Consider the following 19,319-nt stretch of genomic DNA (forward strand, 5'->3'; position numbering starts at 1 on the left):
AACTCCAGGAGCTCAGCCAGCCAAGAGCAACCTGATTGAGCAGGAAATGGGCCTGCAGCCAGAGAAAGCATCAACAAGCACCTGGAGGCTTTGTTCCCTTTATTCCCGTTGCAGACTTTCTCAGGCACCTGCAGCTGGGCCTCAGGAGCACCAGGGCCAGGAAGGGGCTCCCACGGGATCTGGTTCTTCTGCAACAGGGAGTGGCCTGACTTGTGACCTGGAGGGAGGTCTCATGATATAATAACAACAATAGGTTCACTTACTATGTGCAAGAGACATTTCATTTAACCCTCACAACAAACCCAGGAGGCATGTACTATTATCATCTACATACTACAGATTATGAAATGGAGGCACATGGAGATAAAGTGACCTGTGCAAGGTCGCACAGTATAAGGAAGTGAAAACAGTATGGGCTTTGGAATCAATGAATCCCAGCCCTATTTGCCTCTATGACCTTCTGCAAGGCATTTAAAAACTTCCAAGCCTGTCATCTTATTCTGATCTCAGAGGACTGCAGTGCTGCTTAAATGATTTGAGATATACAAAGCCTCTGGCGCATGGCTCTCCATCCAGCCAAGTCTTTCTGTCCTCCTCCCCACTTCCCATAGCTCTGTGACCTTGGCATGTTACCACCACTGAGCCTCAGTTTCCTCATCAAAGAAATAGGTACAATGACATTATGCAATAGGGCTGTTGAAATCCTGATGCTCTCCTGAGAGGCATGCCTCATCTTTTGAAAAGGCCCCATTCCTGAGACCATTCAAGGAAGGTGCCATTTTACAAAACTGCCATCTTTGCTTTCTATCAAAATAAACAAAGAAACACAAATAGAAAAACCAGTCTTAGAGCCATTCCCCATTTGAGACAAAAAGCCAGTATTACGCACACTGCTGGGCTTAGAAGGTTTTCTCAGAAGGAAAAACAGAAGTGACGGCTCAAGTCATAACATGGCTACCAGGATTCTCTCTAGTTCCACACCCTGGGACAGACGACACCACCCACAGCAGCAGCAGTAAGACAGACAGTTGTAGGCTCATGCAAAGTACCAGGGAAGATCCACCAGGGATTTCAGCCAAAAACAAGACAAAACACTAAACTCCTTTTCCTATAAATCAGCCAATATTTTTCAAGTTCTTGTTATCAGTAAATGCTTCTTACCCCCAATAACAGGGAATACACATGAAAACATAGGTACCACCACTGTTGTAGATACACATCAGGGTGGTGGTCCCAGCTCTTCCCAAGGGCCATGCCTGTTTCTCTCAATCATCTTTTGGGGGATAAACTGCTCTTTCTCTGGTCCAACTCAGCCATTCATGTAAGGGCTGCCAATCAGTCTACATCACTGCCCCTGGTCACAGTGATTGGTCCAGGAGAAGGGTACGTGATCCAGAAAAACAAGGCTATCAGAGCTTTCAAAATTGGAGCTGGAGAGGAAAATCCTGTTCCTCTTGGACTGGTGAGCTTGAAGGATATAAATCCGGACAAATGACAGCGATTATCTGGATGCAGAGAGCCTGTTGGCAAAAAACAGGGGATGAAGACCTCAAAGAGAGAATCTGATAACCTCAAAGAGAATCTGATAATCTCAGATTCCTGTCGTCCCTAAGGCAGGCTCAACCCTTCCTGCCCATCTGCTGGTGGTGTGTTTCAATGAGCCAGTAAGTTCCTTCCCATACCTTGTGAGTTAAGAGCCCTGCCTAACCCAGCCACCAAGCATTGTGTGGTAATAAACACAGCAGTTCAGTAGGAGAGAGGTCACAGGCAGGACTTGATGACTTGCCAAGTGAAAGTTTTAGGCAATCTGGGCTGTGAAGGCAGAGACAAACAAGATTACCTGATTCATTCAAATCAGCAAACATTTACTGAGCCCCTACTTATGCCAGGGACAGTATTAGGCATTCAGGATATAACAGTGAATGGGACAGACTAAGTACTTTTCCTCACTTTGGAGTAATCAGAAGGGACTTCCTGGAGCTGGGGAGGTTGGAGGAAGTCACTGAGGGATGGTAAAATCTGGCCAGGCAGAGAGTGAGGGGGAGAAAATCATGAATAAAGATATGGAGGCATAAGACTCTTGTCCGTGAAGGCGCATTGTCTTGTATCTCCATGGTGCCTGGCTACAGCGGGCACTCAGTACATTTCGTTTTTTGTTTGTTTTAATAAATTTATTTATTTTTGGCTGCGTTGGGTCTTTGTTGCTGCACGTGGGGTTTCTCTAGGTGCGAATGGGGGCCACTCTTCATTGCAGTGCACGGGCTTCTCAATGTGGTAGCTTCTCTTGTTGTGGAGCACGGGCTCTAGGCATGCAGGTTTCAGTAGTTGTGGCACACGGGCTCAGTAGTTGTGGCTCACGGGCTTAGTTGCTCAGCGGCATGTGGGATCTTCCCAGACCAGGGCTCAAATCCATGTCCCCTGCGTTGGCAGGCAGATTCTTAACCACTGAGCCACCAGGGAAGTCCTGTTTTGTTTTGTTTTTTTTAATAGGAATAAATGAGGTACTACACGTAAAGATCCTATCTTTTTTTAAAAATTATTTTATTTATTTATTTTCTTTATGCTTTTGGCTGCGTCGGGTCTTAGTTGTGGCACGCGGGGTCTTCATTGAGGCATGCAGGATCTTTTCGGGATTCTCTCTAGTCGTGGCGTGCAGGCTTTCTCTCTCTAGTTGTGGCGCACGGGCTCCAGAGCGCGTGGGCTCTGTAGTTGTGTTGTGCAGGCTTAGTTGCCCCATGGCATGTGGGATCTTAGTTCCCCGACCACGGATCAAACCCGCGCGCCCTGCATTGGAAGGCAGATTCTTTACCACTGGACCACGAGGGAAGTCCCTGTTTTTGTTTTTAATATTTATTTATTTATTTGGCTGTGCCAGGTCTTAGTTGCGGCACATGGGATCTTTTTTTTTTTTTTTTGAGCTGCGGCACGCGGGATCTAGTTCCCTGACCAGGGATGGAACCCGGGTCCCCTGCATTGGGAGTGCGGAGTCTTAACTGCTGGACCACCAGGGAAGTTCCTCAATACATGTTTATTGCATGGTACGCATAAGTGAATGAATACGTGAGTGAAGTAAAGTGCAAGTCATTTCGGGGAAGAGCAGGTCATTCAGCTTGGCAGGAGAAGAGCTACTTTTGGAGAAGGCAATGTTGAGGAAGGCAGATTGAAGACAGACTGCAGAGGACCTTGCTGGAAAGTGAGGACTTGGCCTGGGCCACACCACACAGTCCCAGTTCTGGCAGGGCTTGTAGGAGCTGGCCGGGCAGGACAGTGGATCTCACAGGCCCCGTGTGGCCCCCACCTCTGTTGTGGTTGCCACACCCATGCTCTCTCAGCCTCGACAGCCAGGCTCTGCCCAACACCCTAACCAGCACCCCAGCTACCCAAGGTCATGCCTCAGACACCACCGCCCTTCTGGCTCCTGGGTGAAGCTGCCAGCACATCACTCCTGCCCAGTCTGTAATTTAAACATGACCTCCTCCCAGCCTGACTGCTCGTCGCCTTCTGCACCCCAGACGCACCCGCTGCAGGAGCTGCCCAAGAAGGAGAAGAGGTCTGGTGTCCATTGAGCCCCTGACCTGGGCTACAGGGAGGGGCTTGAAGTCCCAGCTAGGCTGAGCCTGGGCATAGCTGGGGTCACCACAGTCGGCTCCTGAGCTCAGAACTAGGGAGACCATGCCCCCTTGTGGCCAGGAGACAGCCAGCACCTTGGTCTTCCCGGACTACGACGTATTTACACTTTTACCTTACTTTAGGGAAGTTTTAAAAAAGGAAATACATTTCTGAAAAGCTGAGCACACAAATCACATGAGTTAGGTTGATATCTCAAGGAAACTCATAGTAAGACTTCTAGAAAAAGCTATTTCAGATTTTCCACCGCCAAAGCAAATTTTTCTGACTCTAATTTCTTTTACGTTTATCTGCTAAAGCAGGAGGATGGGATGTCTGAAAATTGTTGTTTTAGGTATTTTCCAGTTCTGTGAAGAGTCTTCCCAGGTTAATATGTTCCGTGAGGTTATGGAACATGCCTCCCTCTTCTTTTGTGATTCTCACAGCCCTGTCAGGGCAAGTGGATACCTCATTCACAAAATAAGCTGTGAGAGTAAAGAGCTCCTCTCTACACATTTCTCAGCTTTGAAAACTCAGCTTTTCACCTGCATAGTGTTTGTCTGCAATGGGGGCAAACCTCTGAGCACTGGTGATATTAACTTATTTACAAGCATTTTTGTCTACAATACGTAATGCCCTGTATTAGGTGCTCATTGTTTTGCTGGTGGTAGTGTTTGTGGAGGAGGAGGATAGAGATTGAAAAAAATAAAATACAAGACAGATCCTGATCTCAGGGGCTGTATCCACATTAGACAGGATATACACACATGACACAACTTGCAAACAATCACAAATTAACAGCAGGGTATAAACTAAACATACATGTGCTGAGAGCAGTAATCAGAGTGGGTGGAAGGCTGATGGCAGGACACTTGTTGGAAATATGGTCTGAGAGGAGTCTGGAAGAATGTCAGGCCCGAAGACTGAGGCCTTCTGGGGCTGAATATTTGTCAAGAAGGAGGCCAGCATCTACACAACTTTGGAGATACAACCATTATGCCTCCAAGGCATGGTGGCCTACCTGGCACCTCCTCTCACTGTTCCACCCTTGCCAAAGACCCCACACTCCTTCCCACCCTCCTGCTCCTATCATTGGGTTGCCACATGGTCAAACATGAACCACTGCCAGGGATACCTGGCCCACATGTACACCTCTTACTGCCTCTAGCCGACCCAAGGCTATTCCTGGGGGCATCAGAGTACCCCTTGCCAGTACAACCTCAGTGAGGTTCTACTGATTATGCCTTTGTCCTGCTTCCGTCTTAGAAGGGAGTCAACAAGTTCTTTGGATCCCCAGAGTCATGAAGTCTCCCAATCCCAGAAGCCAGGTATTCTCACTGTCATGGCAGCGAACACTTGGGCAGGACTGATGCAGGCCTGTACATGGATGGGGCTGTAGTACGACAGGTGGTAGCCATGCACTCTGACTGTGAATAGCCTGGAAGTTTGTTCCAGTCATTGGGTTCAGTATAGAGGTCAGGGGTTATGAAATGCAATACATGAAGTGGTATAGCTTGAGGGCAGGAGTCAACTATTTTAACCACATCTCAGACCAGGAAGGTCATTAGTGAGGAATGTTGGGTGCGAGGATTGAGAGATTCCACTGGGTCTGTCCATTCTTCACTAGTAATCTTTCAAAAGACAAAGAGAACGTTAATTGATTCATTTTAGTAGGGTATAGAATTGCCACACAGTTTGGAAATCCTCAGGAACTAGAAAATTGCTCAGTGAATAAGAAATTCAAATAAAGACAATCAGATGAACCAAATAGCTGAAGACATCAGGTCAAGAAAGCCCAAGGCAGTCATCTTATCTCCCCAAGTTCCAACTTTTTAGGATCATCTCTACATTGGATTCCACCAGGCCTTTTAACCACTCAGGATGCAGCCCCCTCTCATGACCGTAAGGACTGTATATTATCCTAGGCAGTTGCCCACCCACCGCTTTTGGAACAGCTTGTGGCCCTTTCTCTGGGAGGGATTTTGCTGTCATTGATGACCTCAGCATTTGGACCTGTACCTGTTTGGATTTGGCTAGTCCCTGAATAACCCAATTAGACTCTGTGATCTGGCTTCTGGACAGAACAACTTTGCTCCTGGGCTCAGGGTGGTGGGCAGGGCATCATTTGGGATATTTTTGGCTCTAGGTAACAGAAACCCTACTCAAGCTGGTTTAATCAGTGAGGACATTTGTTGTGTCATTTAATAGGAAGTCCCACGAGAGGGTGGTTTCCAGGTAAGCTGATACAGCATCTCAGTGAGGACATAAAGACCCCAGTTCATGTGTTCCTTTGTTCACTCTTTCCCTGACATAGGAGATTGTGCCACTCTGCCCTTCATGCATGAGAGTCCCTGCTTCCTCACAGCCCTATCAACAGAATGTATTGTCAAACATTTGGATTTTTGCCAATCTGATAGGTGAAAAGTGGTATAACGGTGTTATTTCAATTTTAATCGCTCTTATTATGAGTAAAGTTGAGCATTTTTTCCTATGCTTAAGGGCTACTTACTTATTTTTCCTTTTCTGTGAACTTTGCCTTCACGTACTTTGCTCACTTTCCATTTGCGTTGTTGACCTTGGACGCAGGGTTTTTTCCATCTCTCTGCTCTGGCCTTTTTAGTGCTTGCTTCCTGCTCAGGCTGGAACCAAGATGGCAGCAGCAGTTCTAGACATTGAGATGTTCAGAAATTAGGTTTGTCACTTTCCGTTTGTAGCTAACCCAGTTCCACTTCCCAACCCCCTTCTCCCTTTCCTGTTTCTTCTTTGTTTTTGTTTGTTTGTTTTTTTGGTCTCGCCGTGCAGCTTGCGGGATCTTAGCTCCCTGACCAGGGATCGAACCTGGGCCCCCTGAAGTGGAAGAGTCCTAACCACTGCACCGCCAGGGAATTCCCATCCTGTTTCTTCTTTGGACAAGAAGAGCTAAAAACTGACTTTCCCAGTTTGCTTTGCAGCAAGGAGCAGCCATGGGACACAGTCCTGCCCAATGAGACGAAAGTGGGAGAGTACGAGGGAATTTCTGGGAAAGATTTGGTTAGAAAAAGCACAGGTGTCACTGGCATAGCCCCTTTCTTCCTGCCTTAACATGGACAGAATGGCTGGAGTGGCAGCCTTCTTGACACCATAAATGAAAGACAAAGACAGTCACAGAGATGTTGATCTTAATATTATTGGAGCCACCAAACCAACAGCAGGAACCACCCACCTCCAGACTTTGTACACAGCTCATTAAATATCTTCACTCTTAAACTATTATTTATCAGGGTGTGGGCGGAGGGCGGTGCGTTCTCTTACTTGCTGATGGACACATTCCTAACTGGTACACTGTGGCTTTCTCTTAGGAGGGAGAAAACTTCCCAGAAGTCACCCTTCCCCTTTTTCTGGACTTCCCCTCAGGACATTGGTCGGATTGGGTCACATGTCCTTTCCTGAACCAATCACCTCAAGGGGCATAGGATTCCCCTTAGGCCAATGGGGGTCACTCCTGGGGTGGGGGCAACGTTCGCTGAGGCATATGGATACAGGGAAGAGAGGTGGAAACCAGAGGCAGGAGGATGGTGGCATTTTTAGAAAGGAAGGGGTGAGAAATGGCTGCTGGGTGGACAGGCAGTGGGGTCTCCTGCAGTGAGTGAAAGAGTGGCCTCAGCTCGGGGCTGCGCCTGGGGGAGTGACTTGTGTCTCACCTGCATGGACCCGCTGCCCAGTCACACTGCTCTAGGGCATTGCCAGGCTCTACCTGAGTGCAGAGATTTGCGACCTGTCTCACCTGTTGGGCAGCAGAGTCCTGTAAACTACGAATGCATAGCTACATGAGCTACATACACCTCTCTCAATGAGGTCAAAGAAGTGGTTGTATTTCCTTAAAACAAAAACAAATTTTCCTTAATAAATGAATAGATTATACCAGTTTATAAACTCCATGAGGGCAGGGGTGTGTCTTTCTTGATTTCTGCTGTACCCCAATCCCTAGCAATTGATTAAAAATGTTGAACAGGACAGAGGCTTTTTTTTGGCCGCACCTCGCAGCATGCACCCCCTGCAGTGGAAGCTCGGAGTCTTAACCACTTGACCCCCAGGGAAGTCCCCAGAGCTTTTCAACATAGACCTTGACATCAATCAGTCCACTGATTTGGGGGCTCTGATAATTCAATCTGCTACCATCCGACTGATTTATACTGGTATCTACTCTGTACTTCTCCCTCTCCACTACAAGACTACAACCAGAAGTCTATTTGGAGACCTGCTGAACCCAAGGATATGTGCATCTAGCATTTCAAGCCAAGGGTGCTGTGGAGCTGAGGCTGGTGAACCCATTCTGGCTCCCAGGAATCATTGCTTCCTTTTCTGGGGCTTCCCAAATCACCCCTTTATTCCTGCTCAGCCCTCTGACTCAATGTTTGAAGTCTCCACTTTCTTTCCTTTTAATATCGGGAATGGACTTTTGACCCTCTCCAACCTTCCAGTTCATTTTCTGTTGTAATATCTCAAAAACCACAGGCAGTGACTCAGAGTCCCATTTCCCAGTGGCGGGGATATAATGAGTCCAGGCCAAAGAACATTATTTCAAGGAGCCAGGAGCTCATTTACAAACTCTCTAACCCACCTTGGGCTAGCTAAGAGCTAGTTCCTCCCCGACGATACTCACTCACACACACACTTCTCCTCCAGGTCTGAAAGGCAAAGGCCCCATCGCCTGATGAGTTCTCACCTTCCAGCATTCCACCCCCAGCATCTAGCAGCAGGCCTGCTCTTTCTTTCATCTCCTTGCTCTGAAGAGAACTAAAAGCTCCTATTCATTGTTCTCCCCGGCAGTATTCTATTACAGTTGTTTATTTCCTCCATTATAAAAAGTAATATAAACTCATTTAAGAAAATGTAGAGGGGCTTCCCTGGTGGCACAGTGGTTGAGAGTCCGCCTGCCGATGCAGGGGACACGGGTTCGTGCCCTGGTCCGGGAAGATCCCACATGCCGCGGAGCGGCTGCGCCCGTGAGTCATGGCCGCTGGGCCTGCGCGTCCGGAGCCTGTGCTCCACAATGGGAGAGGCCACGGCAGTGAGAGGCCCGCATACCACAAAAAAAAAAAAAAAAAATAAGAAAGAAAATGTAGAAAATCCAGCTAAGTAGGAAGAAGGAGTAAGGAAAAATAACGTACTGCCCCCTTTACCTAAGGTCAAGCACAGTCAACATTTCAGTGCCAGAAACTAACACAACATTGTAAATCAACTATACTCCAATAAAAATTTAAAAAAAAATCCCAGTCACACCCTTAAAAACAAAACATTTCAGTGCCTTACGGAAGCTATTCCGACAGGTCTCCCTTATCCTTATATGCTTTCTTTTTACAATCTCCTTTTAAATCTAAGCTCTAATGATGAACAGTTTGTATGCCCTCCTATAATACAATTCTAGAATCATTGTGAATGTGAACAAAGATTTAATCCACAGCACCCCCCAGCACAAGGGATGTTTTCTCCAGGAACAGGTGACCATGTAGAACATGGCATGACCAGGTAGGGATGCTCGGATAAGGCCATTCCTGGCAGCAGCTTGTACAAGCCCAGAAAAGGTGTGAGATGTGCCCCTCATTATTACAGTCGTGCTCTTTGGGGAGGAGGGGGTAGAAGTGGAGACAAAGGGGTAGGCTTTCACTTTCACTTTATATACTTTACAAAAAACTACGAAAAAGAATGATTTTTGCAGAGATTATTACCTTAGTGTCTTCATCTCTGGAAATGTTCTATGGTGAACATATGTTGCTTTGGTAATCACAGAAATATAACACATGTGTTATGGGCTGAATTGTGTCCCTCAAATCTGTATGTTGAAGTCCTAACCCCCCACCCCGTACCTCAGAATGTGTCTGTATTTGGAGACAGGGCTTTTAAAGAGGTAATTAAGTGAAAATGAAGTCATTAGGTGAGCCCTAATCCAATATGACTGGTGTCCTTATAAGAAGAGGAGATTAGGACGCAGATGCTCATAGAAGAGAGCCCAGGGAGAAAATGGCCATCTGCAAACCCAGAAGCCTTACTTAGGAGGAGCCAACCCTGCCAACACCTTGATCTTGAACTTCTAGCCTCCAGAACCGTAAGAAAATAAATTTCTGTTGTTTAAGCCACCCAGTCTCTGGTACTTTGTTATGGCAACACTAGCAAATGAATACACTGTGTAATTATAAAGAGAGAAAAGGCAATAAAACAAGCTCTTGGCTTTTCAGAATTTCACACTGAAGGTTATCGCTGGTCATGAGAAACGCACAGGTTCAGGAATTACTTTTTTTTTTTTTGGCTGTGCTGCACAGCACGTGGGATCGTATTTCCTCGACTAGGGATCAAACCCGTGCCCCCTGCAGTAGAAGCGTAGAGTCTTAACCACTGGACTTCCAGGAAAGTCCCTCCTTTGAACTTTTCAAAGCAGATTTAACCTTCAGTGTGGGATGCAGGTAGCCACGCCCTTTCCTTCCCTGGAATGCACTGCAGTGTGAGATGATGTCTCCCAAGTTTTCGCTCCAGGTAGGCTCAGATCCCACTGGGACCACCTACAGGGCAAGACCGTTTAGGCTCTCTTATCCTCAGTTCCCACTGTAAAGCAGAAAGAATAAGAGCAGGCAGCCTTTTTCTTTAAGTCCTAAGGGAGATGAGACACGTAATGGTGATAGCACAGCACAGCAGTTAGGAGACCAGATCCCCAGCCCCCACTTGCTGAGCTTGGTGGTTCAGGTCCTGGTTCAGCCACCTTCCTCCTGGGTGGCCTTGGGCAAAGTGCTTCTGCCCTCTGTAAAATGAGGATTACAAAAGCATGATGATGGGGACTAAGTGCACTAATGTATCTAAAGTACATATATTGAGAATTAATATATCTAAACTACTCTGTCTAGTAGAGTAGCCATCAGCCACCTGCACCCGTTGAGCACTTGAAATGTGGCTCCTTCAAACTGCGATATGCCGTAAGTGTAAATTCACGTTGGATTTTGAAGACTTAATAAGAAAAGAGAGTGTGAAACATCTCACTGATAATTAATATTTTGCATCTTTTAGATTAAATAGAATATATTTTACAGTTAATTTCACTTTTAAGAAAACTTTTTAAAATACAGAGCAGTTACTAATTTTCCCCCTGGGTATCGCCCATGTGTACATTAGGTATACATGTTACTAACTTCTGTTTGTATTTCTTATTTATTTATTTATTTATTTATTTATTTTTGGTTGCATCAGGTCTTAGTTGCGGCAGGCAGGCTCCTTAGTTGTGGCTCGTTTGCTCCTTAGTTGCAGCACGTGAACTCTTAGTTGCAGCATGCATGTGGGATCTAGTTCCCTGACCAGGGATCGAACCCGGTCCCCCTTGCATTGAGAGCATGGAGTCTTATCCAGCGCCACCAGGGAAGTCCCCTGTTTGTACTTCTTAAACAGTAAATAAAATAAAATGCAGCTACTAGAATATTTTAAATTATATATGTGGCTGGCACTGTATGTTTATTAGACAGATGGCTTACAACAGGGCCTGCCTGGCATGTAGCAGGAGTAACTGAAACTACTATCAGTGTTTAGCACCTGGCACTTGGTAAGCACTTATCAAGTGGCGGTTTTTGTTCTGAAGACTTCTCAGGGGCCCTCTCCTGCCTCTGTTTTGGAGATTTATGCCTGGAAATGCATTTTCTGTTTCCCTGCAGGATTTTGTCATATTCACCCATTGGGAGAGCTCCCGGTCTTTCCTTTAATCTTCGCCACCCCCAAGACCTCTCCAGGGATGTCTACACACATGGGCACACACACACACACACATACACACACACACACGCAGGTGTAGACTTTCTCGATGTCCATTCCTCCATCACCTCCTGTCATCCCTGCAACTGTGGTCCCCAAGCACCTCTGCATCCTGCACTGAGTTCACCTGGCCTGGGTTTGGGGATCCCTCTTTGCCATCATCATTCTCTGCTTTCTCCTCAGGCCCTGCACTTCTGAGGCTTGATCTGTGATGCTCAGACAGATGGAACGTTGCCAGCAGGGGCTGTTAGCAGGCTGCCAAGAGGCTGCCCAGAACAGCTTTTACTCTGACAAATTCACTCCTGGGGCCCCCAGGTCTACCCACGTCCTGGCAGCTGGTGGAGAGAAGGTGGAGTCTCAGCTGTGGACTTGGACGACTCAGTTTCTCAGGAGGCCACTGTACACACCAGATGCCACGTTTTCAATGCATTTAGCACGGTGAGAACAGTTTTTGTTTTGGAAAATATCTGGATCAGCCACTTGGTTGAGGAAGGGGAGGTGCCAGGGCATGGTTAAACACATGAGGAACTAAACAGCTTTACAGGGGTCGTTAACAAGAACTTGGGGAAAGGGACCCCCAAAAGACAGGAGAAGACAGGGGAGAAGGTCAGAAAAATGAAAAGGGACCAGAACAAAATAGCAGGAGCCTCAGCCTGGGAGGTATGTGTCTAGTGAGAAATTCCCAGTGGCAGGGACAGAGTGGCAGTGGGAAGGGACTTTTTTAAAAAATTGTGGTAAAATACACATAGCATAAAATTTACCATCTTAACCATTTCTAGGTGTACATCCTCCTTGTTTTGTAACCAGCACCACCATCCATCTCCAGAATTCTTTTCATCTTCCCAAACTGAAACTCTGTACCCATTAAACAATAACTTTCCATTCCCCCAGCCCCCCGCAACTACCATTCTATTTCCTGTCTATGAATTTGACTACTCTAGGTACCCCATATAAGTGGAAACATACTGTATTATGTTTGGCTTATTTCACTTAGCATAATGTCCTCAAGGTTAATCCATGTTGTAGCATGTGTCAGAATTTTCTTTCTTTTTAAGGCTGAATAACATTCCATTGTATGTATAACCACATTTTGTTTATCCATTCACCCATTAGTAGACATTTGGGTTGCTCCCATCTTTTGGCTGTTGTGATTAATGCTGCCATGAACATGGGTATATAAATATCCCTTTCAAACCCTGCTTTCAATTTTTTTAGGTATCCATCTAGAAGCAGAATTGCTGGGTCATATGGTAATTCTATTTTTAGTTTTTGAGGAACTGCCATGCTATTTTCTACAGTGCCTGTACCATTTTACATTCTCACCAACAGTGCATAAAAGTTCCAATTTCTGAAAAGACAACCTATAGAATGGGAGAAAATATTTGCAAATGATATGACTGATAAGGGTTAATATCAAAAATATATAAACAGGGCTTCCCTGGTGGCGCAGTGGTTGAGAGTCCGCCTGCCGATGCAGGGGACACGGGTTCATGCCCCAGTCCAGGAAGATCCCACATGCCGCGGAGCGGCTGGGCCCGTGAGCCATGGCCGCTGAGCCTGCGCGTCTGGAGCCTGTGCTCCGCAACGGGAGAGGCCACAACAGTGAGAGGCCCGCGTACCACACACACACACACACACAAATATATATATATATATAAACAGCTCATACAACTCAACATAAAAAAAATAACAACCCGATTGAAAAATGGGTGGAAGACCTGAACAGACATTTTTCCAAAGAAGACATACAGATGACCAACAGGCACATGAAAAGATGTTCAGCATCGTTAATCATCAGAGAAATGCAAATTAAAACCACAATGAGATATCACCTCACACCTGTTAGAGTGGCTATCTCCATATCAGGATGTGGAGAAAAGAGAATCCTCATATGCTGTTGGTGGGAATGTAAATTGGTAGTCACTGTGGAAAACAGTATGAAGGTTTCTCGAAAAACTAAAAACAGAACTACCGTATGACCCAGCAATTCCATTCCTAGGTATATATCCTAAAAAATGAAAACACTAATTTGAAAAAGTACATGCACCCCAATGCTCATGGCGGCACTATTTACAATTGCCAAGATATGGAAGCAACCCAGGTGTCCATCAACAGATGAATGGATAAAGAAGATGTAGTATATATATACACGATGGAATATTACTCAGCCATAAAGAAGAATGAATTTGCCATTTGCAACAACATGGGTGGACCTATAGGATATTACGCTAAGTGAAATAAGTCAGACAAAGACAAATACTATATGATATCATTTATATGTGTAATCTAAAAAATAAAACAAACTAGTGAATATAACAAAAAGAAACAGACTCACAGATATAGAGAATAATCTAGTGCTTACCAGTGGGAAGTTGGGGGCAAGATAGGGGTAGAGAATTAAGAGGCACAAACTACTATGTATAAAATAAATAAGCTACAAGACTATGGCCAATATTTTGAAATAACTATAAATGGAATATAACCTTTAAAAATTTTGAATCACTGTTGTACACCTGAAACTTATATAATACTGTACATCAACTAATACCTCAATAAACAAAAAAGAGTTCTGGGAATTCCCTTGCAGTCCAGTGGTTAGGGCTTGGCGCTTTCACTGCTGTGGCCCAGGTTCATCCCTGGTCGGGAGCTAAGATCCTGCAAGCCATGCGGTGCACCCAAAAGAAGAAAAAAAAGAGTTCCAATTTCTCTACATCCTCACCCACATTTTTTTCTTCTTTTTTTTTTTTTTTTTTTTTTTTTTCTTTTTGCGGTATGCGGGCCTCTCACTGCTGTGGCCTCTCCCGTTGCGGAGCACAGGCTCCGGACGCGCAGGCCCAGCGGCCATGGCTCACGGGCCCAGCCGCTCCGCGGCACATGGGATCCTCCCAGACCGGGGCACGAACCCGCATCCCCTGCATCGGCAGGCGGACTCTCAACCACTGCGCCACCAGGGAGGCCCCTCTTCTTTTTTTAATAGTAGCCATCCTAATGTGTGTTAAGTGGTATTAATTTGCATTTTCCGAGTGATTAGAGATGTTGATCAACTTTTTAATGTGCTTACTGGGCTTTTACATACTATCTTTGGAGAAATGTCTATTCAAGTCATTTGTGCCCACCCCCCTTTTTTTTGTGGTTGAATCCTTTTTTAAAAAAAAATAATTAATTTAATTATTTTTGGCTACGTTGGGTCTTTGTTGCTGCTCGTGGGCTTTCTTTAGTTGTGGTGAGCACGGGGATACTCTTCGTTGCGGTGCTTGGGCTTCTCATTGTGGTGGCTTCTCTTGTTGTGGAGCACGGGCCCTGGGCACGAGGGCTTCAGTAGTTGTGGTGTGTAGGCTTCAGTAGTTTTGGCATGTGGGCTCAGTAGTTGTGGCTTGCGGGCTCTAGAGCACAGGCTCAGTAGTTGTGGTGCATGGGCTTAGCTGCTCCGTGGCACGTGGGATCTTCCTGGACCAGGGATCAAACCCATGTCCCCTACATTGGGAGGTGGATTCTTAACCACTGTGCCACCAGGGAAGTCCCACCTTTGCCCATTTTTTCATCAGATGTGTGTTTTTCTGTTGTTGAGTTTTAGGAGGTTTTTTGTGTGTGTGTGGTACGCGGGCCTCTCACTGTTGTGGCCTCTCCCGTTGCGGAGCACAGGCTCCAGACGCACAGGCTCAGCAGCCATGGCTCACGGGCCTAGCCGCTCCGTGGCATGTGGGATCTTCCCGGACCGGGGCATGAACCCGTGTCCCCTGCATCGTCAGGTGGACTCTCAACCACTGCACCACCAGGGAAGCCCCCTGTAGGAGTTATTTATATTCTTTGGTTATTAACCCCATATCAGATCTACGATTTCTAAATATTTTCTTCCATTCTGTGGGTTGCCTTTTCATTCTGTTGATTGTAGTCTTTAATGCACAGAAGTCCTTAATTTTGATGTCATCCAACTTGTCTATTTTTAATTTTGTTGCCTGTCATATCCAAGAAATCATTACCAAATCCAATGTCATGGAGCTTACCCCATTTCATTCTAAGAGTTTTGTAGTTTTTGCTCTTATGTTTAGGTCTTTGATCCATTTTCAGTTAGTTTTTGTATATGGTGGTAGGTAAGGGTCCAACCTTTCATTTGCATGTGGACATCTAGTTTTCCCAGCCCCAACTGTTGAAAACACAGTCCTTTCCCTATTGATTGGTCTTGGCACACTTGTTGAAGATCATTTTACTGTAAACAAGAGGGTTTATTTCTGAGTTCTTTCTTCTATTTCTTTGGCCTGTATGTTTCTCATTATGCTAGTAGCATGCTGTTTTGATTACTGTAGCTTTACAGTAAGTTTTGATATCAGAAAGTGTGAGGCCTCCAACTTTGTTCTTTTTCAAGATTGTTTTGGCTATTTGGGGCCTCTTGAGATTTCATATGAATTTTAGGATGGATTTTCCCATTTCTGCAAGAAACATCATTGGGATTTTGATACCAAAGAACTTTTAGGTCCAGGATCTGTAATATTCCATTTTAAATAGTTTGTTTTCCTGCCAGGTATACTCCTTTATTCTCCCCAACCTAAGTCTTGTGTGAGGAGAAATGATAGATAAGAGACTGACTCTGAGTCTAGGATGGGTGCATAGCATAGGGAAGAGAAAGGGTGGGAAAGTGAGAGGAAGGAGCTTGAGAGGTCAGTGGTGCAGGACTCTGGTCAGGGGACTGCAAAACAAGCCTTCTTGAACCCTGGAAACAGTGAGGGGGATGCTAGGGGCCCCACTTCCTGTGGGATGGGAGTGGAGGAGATTCTATTTAGATCTCAAAGGCCAGGACTACCCCAGCTGGCACACAGGTCACTGACTGGGCACTTTGTCCCTGCCTGTCCTTACCTCATGGGCAGACCAAATCAGGGACCAGGTCTGGGAGGAAGGCCTGGCAGGCTTGGATCAGGGCAAGGGGCCATAAGGGGCTGCACACCTGGGTGACTCTGGCTATGGTTGGATGAGGGACACCTCCTCAGCCAGGGGCCCTGCCCACCGCCCCTCCCTGGGTAGACTCTGCCACTTTCTGGCTCTTCGTCCACTAACTGCCCCACCCCATCCCAAGAAGAGCTTTGTCCTGACCAAGAAAAGGAGTTGGAATGAGGTTTCCCCTACCTGTTTACAGTCCTATCTTCCTGGGGCCCCACCTAGATTGCCTGCATTAGAGTCTTTTCAATCTTTTGGTCTCGTCCACTGACTGCTTAACACAACTGTCACTGCTATACTTCTCCAAAGATAGCTTTAATTAATTAATTAATTAATTAATTATTTTGGGCTGCATCAGGTCTCTGTTGCTGCTTGTGGGCTTTCTTTAGCTGCAGCGAGCAGGGGCTACTCTTCGTTGAGGTGCATGGGCTTCTCATTGTGGTGGCTTCTCTTGTTGTGGAGCATGGGTTCTAGGTGCATGGGCTTCAGCAGTTGTGGCTTGTGGGCTCTAGAGCACAGGCTCAGTAGTTGTGGCGCACGGGCTTAGTTGCTCTGTGGCATGTGGGATCTTCCCGGACCAGGGCTCAAACCCGTGTCCCCTGCATTGGCCGGCGGGTTCTTAACCACTGTGCCACCAGGGAAGTCCCAAAGACAGCTTTTTCTGCCTTAATTTTCTGTTGATTGGGGGCAGGGTCTCACTGTGGACTGCCACCATCACTGGGGTAAAGGATCCAGGTCACAACCACTGTTTCCAGTCTCTCTCCATTGTTTCTTTTTTTTTTTTAACATCTTTATTGGAGTATAATTGCTTTATGATGGTGTGTTAGTTTCTGCTTTATAACAAAGTGAATCAGCTATACGTATACATATATCCCCATATCTCCTCCCTCTTGCCTCTCCCTCCTACCCTCCACACCCCACCCCTCTAGGTGGTCACAAAGCACTGAGCTGATCTCCCTGTGCTATGCGGCTGCTTCCCACTAGCTATCTATTTTACATTTGGTAGTGCATATAAGTCCATGCCACTCTCTCACTTTGTCCCAACTTACCTACCCTTCCCCCTCTCCATGTCCTCAAGTCCATTCTTTACGTCTGTCTTTATTTCCATTTTTCTTTGTTTGGTGGTTGGTTGGTTGGCTTTTTCTGGGAATCCCCAGCAACACCCCAACTATTGTTCCGTTTTAGAGAGGCCCGCTGGGATTCCATAACCAATTAACCATTTTCTCAAGTTTATCAAGGTGTTTTTCTACCTCTTCTTTTACAGTTTAACTCCCTCTCTCCCTCTCTCTGTCTCTCCTCTCATTACTTGAACTGTGGGCAAACACTTTCCTCTTGGTCCCCTAAGAATCACTCTGACCTGGCCCCAAGCCCTTTGTTTGGATATCTCAAACTCGGTGCTCAAACCCAAATCCACTTCAGCAGCAGACTCCACCAGGAGACCAGCTCTTCACCTCCTGGGTCTTCCCATTCCCAAGTCCCAAACAGTTGGGCTACCATATTGATTGTTTCCTTGTCTTTTTTTTTTTTAAGATAATATATTTTTAAAATATTTTATTTTATTTATTTATTTTTGGCTGTGCCGCTGGGCATCCGTGATCCTAGTTCCCTGACCAGGGATCGAACCCGTGCCCCCCTGCAGTGGAAGTGCGGAGTCTTAACCACTGGACCGCCAGGGAAGTCCCCAGTTTCTTGTCTTAGATTCCAGGGCATGCAAAGATGTTGTCCTGGCCTTGTCCAGGGAGGCCCTTAGTCCCTGCAGATTCAGTGGGGGAGGGGAGGAACCTGTGAGAGGCCAAGGCTTCCTAGGCACATGTCATATTCACTGATGCTCAGCTCTGCAGGCCCCCATGGCATCCCTCCTTCCCTGGTTGAAGATTCTCTTCCCACTCCACATTTCCTTCCCTCCTGGCCCCAGGGCAGACCTATTCATTAGCCACCTGCAGCAATACAATTCCTTCTTCCTCCTCCCCTGTGTGGCATGTTTCTACGGTTGGAGCACCTCAGAGGTTCCCACAGAGATCAGCCTTCTGGAGGCGGAGGAGAGAGCATATGGCTACCGCTGTCCCAGCCAGACCGCAGCAGGGTGCTCAGAGGGTGTCCTTCCCTTCCACCCCAAACGTGGCTGTCAGATGTTCTGGAAACAAGGGTGCTCACTCCTGAGGTCCCTGGAGGTTGCTAAGGGTACCTTGAGGTTGTCTTTATCCCATGGGTTCGACCCAGGGCTTCAGAAGCTGTCCAGACCATGAAGTCCAGCAGTGCAGATACAGAGCAGCCCTTTTGTTCCCAAAATGCTCTGTGGGGTGAATGTGAGTGACAGTAATTGGGAGAGGCTCATCAGAGGGAGCCTCAGAGGAAATGGGAGGAAACACCCCTCTGTCCCAGTGGCTGTCCCCCTGACTGTCAGACCTGGAAGGACCAGGTCCTGCTGACACACCTCCGCCTTCCACTGGCTACCCTCTTTTAGAATTTTTTGCAAGCCATTATCCACACACCACCATAATGCTCTTTTTATATTTAGCCTCACTTAAAAGCTTTCAATAGGGACTTCCCTGGTGGTCCAGTGGTTAAGACTCTGTGCTCCCAATGCAGGGGGCCTGGGTTCAATCCCTGGTCAGGGAACTAGATTCCGCATGCTGCGACGAAGATCCTACATGCCACAACTAAGACCCGGCACAGCCAAATAAATAAATATTGAAGAAAAAACAAAAGCTTTCAATAGCCTCCCACCAATCCTGGAATAATGGTGTCCTTACCACGCCTTTAAGGCCCAATGTGAACCAGTACCTGCTTGTTCCTCTGAACTCACCACCCAACCCTCTCCCCTAGCTCACCATATGCCAGGCACATTGACCTTCTCCCGGTCCCAGCATTCCAAGACCGTTTCAGCCTCAGGGCCTTTGCACTTGTTGTTCCTTCTGATCAGAATGCTCTTTGCACAGATCCTTGTCATTTGGTTTGCGGCTCAGAAGTCAACCTCTCCTGACTACTCCAGTCCAGAGTAGCCTCCCCTTCCTTAT

The sequence above is a fragment of the Mesoplodon bidens genome (genome assembly GCF_964165515.1).
Source record: "Mesoplodon bidens genome assembly, chromosome: 3".
Classification (NCBI taxonomy): Eukaryota; Metazoa; Chordata; class Mammalia; order Artiodactyla; family Ziphiidae; genus Mesoplodon; species Mesoplodon bidens.